The sequence below is a fragment of the Papaver somniferum genome, chromosome 10, assembly GCF_003573695.1.
Source record: "Papaver somniferum cultivar HN1 chromosome 10, ASM357369v1, whole genome shotgun sequence".
Lineage (NCBI taxonomy): Eukaryota > Viridiplantae > Streptophyta > Magnoliopsida > Ranunculales > Papaveraceae > Papaver > Papaver somniferum.
Genome location: NC_039367.1, coordinates 138,792,252 through 138,800,153, shown reverse-complemented (window position 1 = coordinate 138,800,153; position 7,902 = coordinate 138,792,252). Strand labels below are relative to the sequence as shown.

Below are 7,902 nucleotides of genomic sequence, written 5' to 3'. Positions count from 1 at the left end.
TTTTCCACAATAATGACAAATATAAGGAACGTTCTTACCCGGATTCATGTGTGCTGGTTTTGGAGGTTGATATACTTTGCTCTTTTGAACCTTAACTGTCGGAGAAGGTATTTCACTTTTTCCATCAATGGAAACCTTCAACATGAGGAATAACTTGAGATTCAACAAAGGGAATTGCTGCAGAATTTGACGCATTAGGAAGATCATTACCAGCTTCATCATCCTTGGGATGATCTACAGGAACAAGGATTTCTTCATCACAACTATCGTAATCATAATCACTATCAGGTTCAGGAATGGCCTCATTATCAGAGATATCAAGGGGATGCACTTCTTCCTGAGGAAGCAAATTGGCAATGCATATCTCATCCGAGAAAGCTTTACCTTTGAGGTGAGCTTCGCGTGCAACATCCTTTTGAGGCAGTCAGCTTGACATGACTACCTTCCATCTGAGAAAGAAAAAATTGAGACAAGGCGAGACCACTATTTTTCATACTCTCCAAATGTTTATCAAAATCATCACCTATCATGCCTTCAAGACGGGAGAAAATTTTCTTCTCATCTTGAGCGAGAGAGGCATTTTTCTTCTTTAAAATATCATGCGAGCTTCCTAATCGAGTGTGTTGTTCGCGAAGCTTGTTCATTTCTACAGTCATCTTTATCTTTCTATTGACAATCTTCATTTTCCAAGGACACTTTCTTCACATCTCTGTCATATTGGTTCCGTAGAACACGAATGGAATCCTCTTGCTCAGTACAGGTTCGCCGAAGAGCAAGATATTGCTGAGTAAAATTAGCCTTCTCACTCAAGAAGGTTTGTTTTTCTTCCGTAAGGGTGCAATTTTCCTATGATAGAGTTTGATTCCTTAAGTCAGCACTATACAACAACCCAAAAAGATTGGATACTTGGGAATTTAGGAAGTCATTCTGGGTACTAAGGCCATGGTTCTCATTTTTCAAGTTATCAATTTGATCAAGCAAGTACGAGTGGTTATTAATCAATTGTTTTAATTGATGTTGCAATTCTTTATTCTTCGCACAAGCATCCTCAGCATAATGCTGATACTCAAATCTTTCCATGACTCGCCTTTGGTTTAAATCTTTATATTCGCGCAAGCAAAGGCAAAGAATGGAAAATACATGCGAATAGATACATATAAAAAAACTCGAAGGAGGAACGAAAAGGAGAAAATTCACAAAGAAATTGAGAAGTAAAAGAGCATACCTCTGAGCTCTTGGTTCTTGCTGCGAAGTTTCTCAGCTAGGATGTTCCCGGCATGTACGTCATCTTTTAGTTTGACATTCTGGAAAGTAAGCTCTTGAGTAATGAAACTAGATTCAGAAAAAACCTCAGCTTGAATGAAGCAGCGCCGAGATTCCAAGCAATCAAAAGCAGCATTGACTGATGGGTCCAGTTGAGTGAAGATCTCCTTCCTAGTTGACTTATCTGGAAGAGAATCGCTCAGTAGATTGACAGGAGACTCGCACAGACGAAGTTGAGAGGGATCATTGGAAGCCGAGCGCACGAGCTGTATAATATCAAGGACAGGCTCGTACCAGAACCAGCAACACCAAAGGCACATGCCTCAGAAGTGGTAATATTCGCCTGAGGAGAAACAACTCTGCAAAGAGGGGAGGTAGTCAATACTGTACTCATGAAAGGAACAACTGAGGCAATTCTCAAAGGAGAAGAGATAGAATGCCCCGTAGATGTGGGGATGGTCGAAGAGACTGAGATGGGAATATCTTGCAGTGATGCAATAACCTCCTCAGTAGAAAAAGTGATAGCTTGAGTGGTAGAGCCCAATTCCTGGGGGGGTGGAAGTCATTCTTGGAAAAAAATAGAGGTTCAGAGAAGTTGAAAAGATGGGGTCCCTACATGGATTCTGAACGAAATCATCAGAAGGAGTAGAGGATAACGAACATGCGAAAGTGTTCGCTTGAGAAAAAGTAATAGATGGTGAAGAGGTGGTAGTATTCGCTTGATCAGAAGTGGCTGCATTCGCCTGAGCGATAGGGTCAGCTCGCCTAGAAGACACATGTTGTGTGGAACTAGGCTTCTTCTTGAAACTAGGTAGGGCCATATGAGTATTAATTGCAGGAGGTTGCTTGCTTCTCTTGGGCTTCTTTTCCCTCTCTCTCACGTCACCCTGCGAATAACAAAGCAGATAAGAAACATAAGCAACAATATTGTTTGAAAACAAAATGAGGTGTTTTTTACTACCTTGTTATGCGAATGTTTCCTCTTGAGAGATTTGTCATCTTTAGACTTTGAAGAGGAATTAGGGTCTGGAGCGGTGAAACGAGATCCAGAGGAAGGAGCTTTGCTGCAGAAACACCAGCGTGGGAACTTTCAATAACAATGACAGAGCAGTAATGGCAAAGTATTAAAAACAGTAGCAGAGCAGCAATGGCGGCATTCGACTATGAACAACATTAGAGATAAGCTGAACACAACAAAGAACGTAATAGGGGAGATAAAACAAACCTTTGAGAAGAATCCATATCACTACAAGAAAATGGAGATTTAGTGTAAAAAAAATTTGTCAGGAAATCCCCTATTTTTGTCTCGAAATATTTTCTGAAATGGATTTTTGTTTGTCACGAAGTTGTCTCAAATACCCCGTCTGGGAAAGTATATCGCGACAAAATTACGAACGGTCACGAGAAAATTAATTAACAACTAAAAATTAACTGTCAACAAAAGTCTCTTTCACTAACGAACTAAAATTGTCTGTGAAAGGTATTTTAATGACGAAAAAATTCGACACCAAAAGGCACCTTTTTACGAGCAAGATTTTTGTCCCAATAATTTTTCTTTAATGATTACTATTTAAGACCAATAAAATTGTCTAAAAAATGAAGGTTTTGTGTCAATTTAATTTGTCTTTAACGATAACTATTTAAGACCAGAAAAATTGTCTCAGAAGCAATGTTTTTGTGTCAATTAAATTTTCCTTTGGTATTAATTATCTGAAACAAATATTTTTGTCTCTAATTAATTTAATCAGAGACAAAATCAAATAGCCCCTATATATCAAACTTTGAAGACTAACTTGTTCATCTCTAGATATTTTGTTAATGACCAAATTTCTAGTCTTAGAAAAAAATTCGGAGGCAAAATTCCTCCTCTCCGAAATATTTATTTTTGTCTCTAAATTTTTTATCAAAATAATTCATTTTGTCTTTAAAACGAACTTTCAAACAAAAATATATTAAAATTCCTTGTCATTAAATTTTTAGCCAACAACTTATTCAGGGAAAAATAAATTAGAATTGGATATTAAGAACAAAAGAATTTAAATTTTATTAAATCTAATATTAGAATATTTTAGTGCCATTGGCTATACAAACAATCTGAAAATACAATGTTTAAAAAAAGGAAACATAAAAATAGAAACCCAACAAAAAAAAAAAAATACAATTGACGCAAAATAAAACATTAATATCCAGGCCATGATGCAGCATCTCTCGCTGTGATATCTTCAAGGACATCCTTGCTACCATTACCAAATTCCATATGTAAAGCAGCTACCCAAAGGTTATCTCTAGATGCAGCAAGAAAGAGAAGGAACTCCACAATAAATAGGCAAGAAAAAATCGCTTTATTAGGTGTCGATTTCGGAGCCAGCAAAAATGAAGCAGAAGCCGAATCAAATCCTGCTACAGCTTTCTTCAAATTTTCCCTGAGAGAGACACAGAAGGCATGTGCCAACGGACCAGAATGATGCTGGGTAAAACCCTTAAAAACCACAGTGCTGTGCAAAGCAATAGACATCCCTTCAGATGATTGAGCAATGCTAGGTCGCAACAACAGCCTCATCAAAGCATCACATGAAAGATGCACAGCTGAACAAATCGCTTGATGCCTTCATACCTTGCCTTTGTACTAATTGATAACCCATTGTCTTCTGGCATCTCCAAATCCATAAACCATGATGCTTGCTTTCAAAAGTATCATTAAATGGCCATCTTCTTTTTTCTTCCTAGCAAAATATTTAGAAAAATGTCACTCTATGTAGCATAAAAATATCATAAGACATGAGAAACAATGAATCTCATCGGAATCATTACATATGATTACCACATCAATATCCCTTGTTAATTCCACTAATCACTTAAAACATTACACCAAAACATGGATCGAGAACAAAACAATTTTTTCTCCATCGTTATTCAAAATCCAGAAAATTCCAACAAAGATGAATTTTTTTACTTCACAAGATACTAAATCAGTAACTCAAAAAAAAAATAAAAATAAAAAAATTACGAAGACATTTGAATCGTTACCTATTTCGTTAAGAAGCAAAACTTGCGGTTTCTCCCACTTTCACACCAACTTCTCCGTATCGATACAACGAGTACCAAATTGGATCTCTACCATCAAAATATGGCTACCATATAGAGCGGGAGAGATGGCGAACTGGTGGTGGATATTGTGAGAGAGAGAGAGAGAGAGATAAAGGGTAGTCTTACTGTGAATTGTATTAGCAGAGAGGAAAAGAGTCAAAACACGGAAAAGTGATAATAGAGAAAGAGGAAGGAGGCGGAAAGAGGGATGCGATATTAGGATTAGGTTTAGGTTTAAGTTTAAGCCTTCATGGATCATTTCTCTGATTTGGGCTTCGTGAAAATATTCTCATGTTTCTCAAGTATACTATCTTTTAAAAAGATCCAACACCTATTTGACCGGTCAATAAAGATCTAACGCCTCACACGTGTACGGTAGAAATAATCTAATTGCCTTTTAATTTTAGAATGATGGAATTAACCAGTGTACCTTTATGATTTATGTATGTCACACTATTTTGTAAGGGTCCATATCACATTAAAAAAAACACAAATCCGTGTATAATTTATTGATAGACGTATTTATGTGTCTAATATAGCTCATTTGTATATATTGTTAGTACTCGATATTGTACTTATTTGGTTATTTTATGTATTTGTAGGTGTTTTTGGAAAATAATTTCTTGCGGCGAATTTGGCTAAAAATATGGCATTTGGACCTCCGTTGATAACGTACCGGAAGCGCCTCAGAAGTGTATCGGAAGTATCCCAGAAATACCCCGGAGGAACCCCGAAAAAAGTGCGGAAAATGCCCCAGAGGACACTTGCTATACGGACCCTTGATTTTGGATAAGGGGTAGCCTAATTACTAAGGGGTGACCCATTTCCAGGCATCTGCTAAAGGGAGACCAGCCACAGATAAGGGGAGGTCAACTTCTCAAATTCAAAAGAAAATATTGGCGGGAAAAAAGGCAGCAGCGTCAACAGTTTTGGATCAAGGATTTGAGCGACCTATCAGGCGATTCAATGGGAAAATTTGGTACCCACGGACTCTACAAGACATAAGGGACCTTTTAGAAGCGATTAGACCCATCTAATTGGGCTGGATAAGTCAGAAAATCCACACAAAGTCAAGACAGTGCACACGGTCCCTGTTTAGGGTTTTGAATTGGTTTGAAAGATTTGTGAGAGATTCTTGCGTGGGATATACTTCAAAACAGTTGAGTTCAAGTGCGAGAAGATTTTGGGAGCAATAGAATAGCTCACAGACGCATACAAAGATCGACAGATGGAATTATTGTTCAAACTGCACGTGAAGAATAAGAGATTTATTCTCGAATTTGATCGAGTTTCTAGGGAATCTGAAGGCTATATAAGTGTTGGTTTACATTAAAGAAAGGTCAGAAACCTTTAGGAGAGAGTTTAGAGTCGATGAGAGCCTAGGAGAAGCAATTATAGAGGAGACAACGCTGCTGCTGCTGCCATTAAAGCTTCTGAAGAACACGAAGAACAGACTCGCAGAGTCAGTCGTTCTTCAGCAGACTTATTTTCAGACCACTGTTGTTGTTTCACAGCAGTAGGTAGTTATCGTTTACAGCAGTCTTAAACTACCATACCCCTTTGTAACAGTGGCGCTGTAACACCATTACAGCGTTGCAAATTTCTGTTTCATCTTATATTCATCAATAAAAACACCTATTTTAGCCATGAATTCATCTTGTGAGTGTGTCTTTGGGATGAGGAGCTAAACCCATTAGCCGAGACGACGGAGGAAGCCATTGGTCCATATTGATTGGTATAATTCTAATTTTATATTTATTTGTAATATTATTATTTGATTATTTGCATGGAATTGAATTTAAAATATTAGTTTTTATTGAATAGTTGTGAATTATTTGATGAAGCATGCTGGGTTTTAAAAACTTTTGATGTTTTATACTTTGTGATTACAATTATTACTTCAAAAATATATTTGAGGCAAATATTAGAATTATTTTTAAAGATAGAATTGCATGAATATTATTTAGAATTTACTATTTAATTGGTTAATGGTGGAATCCTAGTCTTGGTATTTTCTCTAAAGGTTTGAACTATTTTATTTATTTGCCTGTTTAATTTAAATCTAGAAAAATGTTTTCTTCACAAGTCTGAAAAGACCCTGTTTTTACCACTACTACAATTACTATTTGAAAAACCATCAAATTTTTGGCGCCGCCGACGCGGACCTGTGTTTAGTTAGCATTTTTTTAGATTTTTTTTTATTATTTTGTTCTTCTTTACGTTTTTTGGGTTTTTCTTGTTTCCTTGCAGATTTTTGAAGATTGGAGCGAAAGACAATTTTGCCAAAGCTTGTGGTGATTTACTTAAAGTTTGGGAGCGAAAAGCAAAGCTATAGGAACGAAAGAAGAAGAATTTTTTTTTATTAAAAAGAAAAAAAAAAAAAAGACATTTTTATTTTTGTAATTTTTTTTTTAGACTTTCTTTTCTTTTGTTTTTTTTATGGACTTTGGACATTAATTTTGGGACATTTTTATTTTTAAACCCTACGGAAGGGTACCCTTAAATACAAACTGTTTGCAGGGAAGGACGGATTACAATATCGTCTCGGCCCCTCGGGTTCGCACACGGCATAGGAGTCGTGGCCCGAGTCGACTTCAGCGGTTCTTCGCCCGTCTGGTACGGGAGGTAAAATTCTAAACACCCGCGAATCTCCTGCAAGCGGGTTACTGGACTCCTTAAGGTGAATATATGCTGAGGACTTGAATATGGACTGTTTTTAAATTCCTAGTAAAGGGCAAGGACTGGACCATATAAGATAAGGGTTCGGATTTCATCACCGCTCCCTTCTTGCCCGCCTTAGGAAAACGAAACCTAAAGCGAACCTAAGCCTAAAATTTGGACTAGAAAGAGACCTATAGGGTATCGAGCTTAACAGGACAATCATTCGAAAAATATTGGTTACTCTTTTAAGCACACCTCGAAGTTCTTGACGGTTTCTGCGAGTTGAATGCGTGACTGCGCCGCATTGGATCGGTGAGGTTTTGGGTATCAAAGCTCCACTGAGCTTCCCTCGCCTCGATTCAACTTGCTTTAACTCGGATTGATTCCAGAGGGGTTTGCTCAAATTGTAACGAATTCCCTTTCGAAGGATTAGAAGCTGGTCTAGAAACAATCTAAGTGGAGCCATCATGCTTGTTGTTTGCTAGAAATCTTTAGGTTTGCTGTGGTAAAGTCGAGTCAGCCTGCTGTGTGATTGCTAGAACCTTCTGTTAGGATTTTTATTTCTTTTTGAATTCTTTTTAGTGTATGCCCGATTTTGTTAATAGGGCTTGGAAAAGAGATACTCTAGGTCGATTGATTAGCGAAAAACCTAGTAGTTCTTCTGATTTAAGCAGGGAGCTCGAAGACTCTTCTTTGGAGAGCCCTGTTTTTGGAAACTTCTGTTTTGAGAATCTGTCTCTTTGTGAGGAAGTACCCCTAGTACTTCTTTGTGCCAGCGATGGCAACTTTGAAAGATTACATGTTCCCAACTAGGACCAACCGAGCTTCATGCATTAAATTGCCAGCCACTACGGCTAATTTCGAGATAAAACCTAGTATTCTTCAAATGAT

At 37.4% G+C, this 7,902-nt stretch overlaps 1 long non-coding RNA gene across 1 annotated transcript; it reads right to left on the bottom strand.

Moving 5' to 3' along the window:
- Positions 1-3,283: 3,283 nt before the first annotated feature.
- On the bottom strand, positions 3,284-4,609 carry LOC113319300. Its single transcript, XR_003345328.1, has 2 exons — positions 4,291-4,609; positions 3,284-3,986 (listed from the first exon to the last, which is right to left on the bottom strand). It is a non-coding gene; the product is annotated as an uncharacterized LOC113319300 (long non-coding RNA).
- Between the last annotated feature and the right edge of the window lie 3,293 nt (positions 4,610-7,902).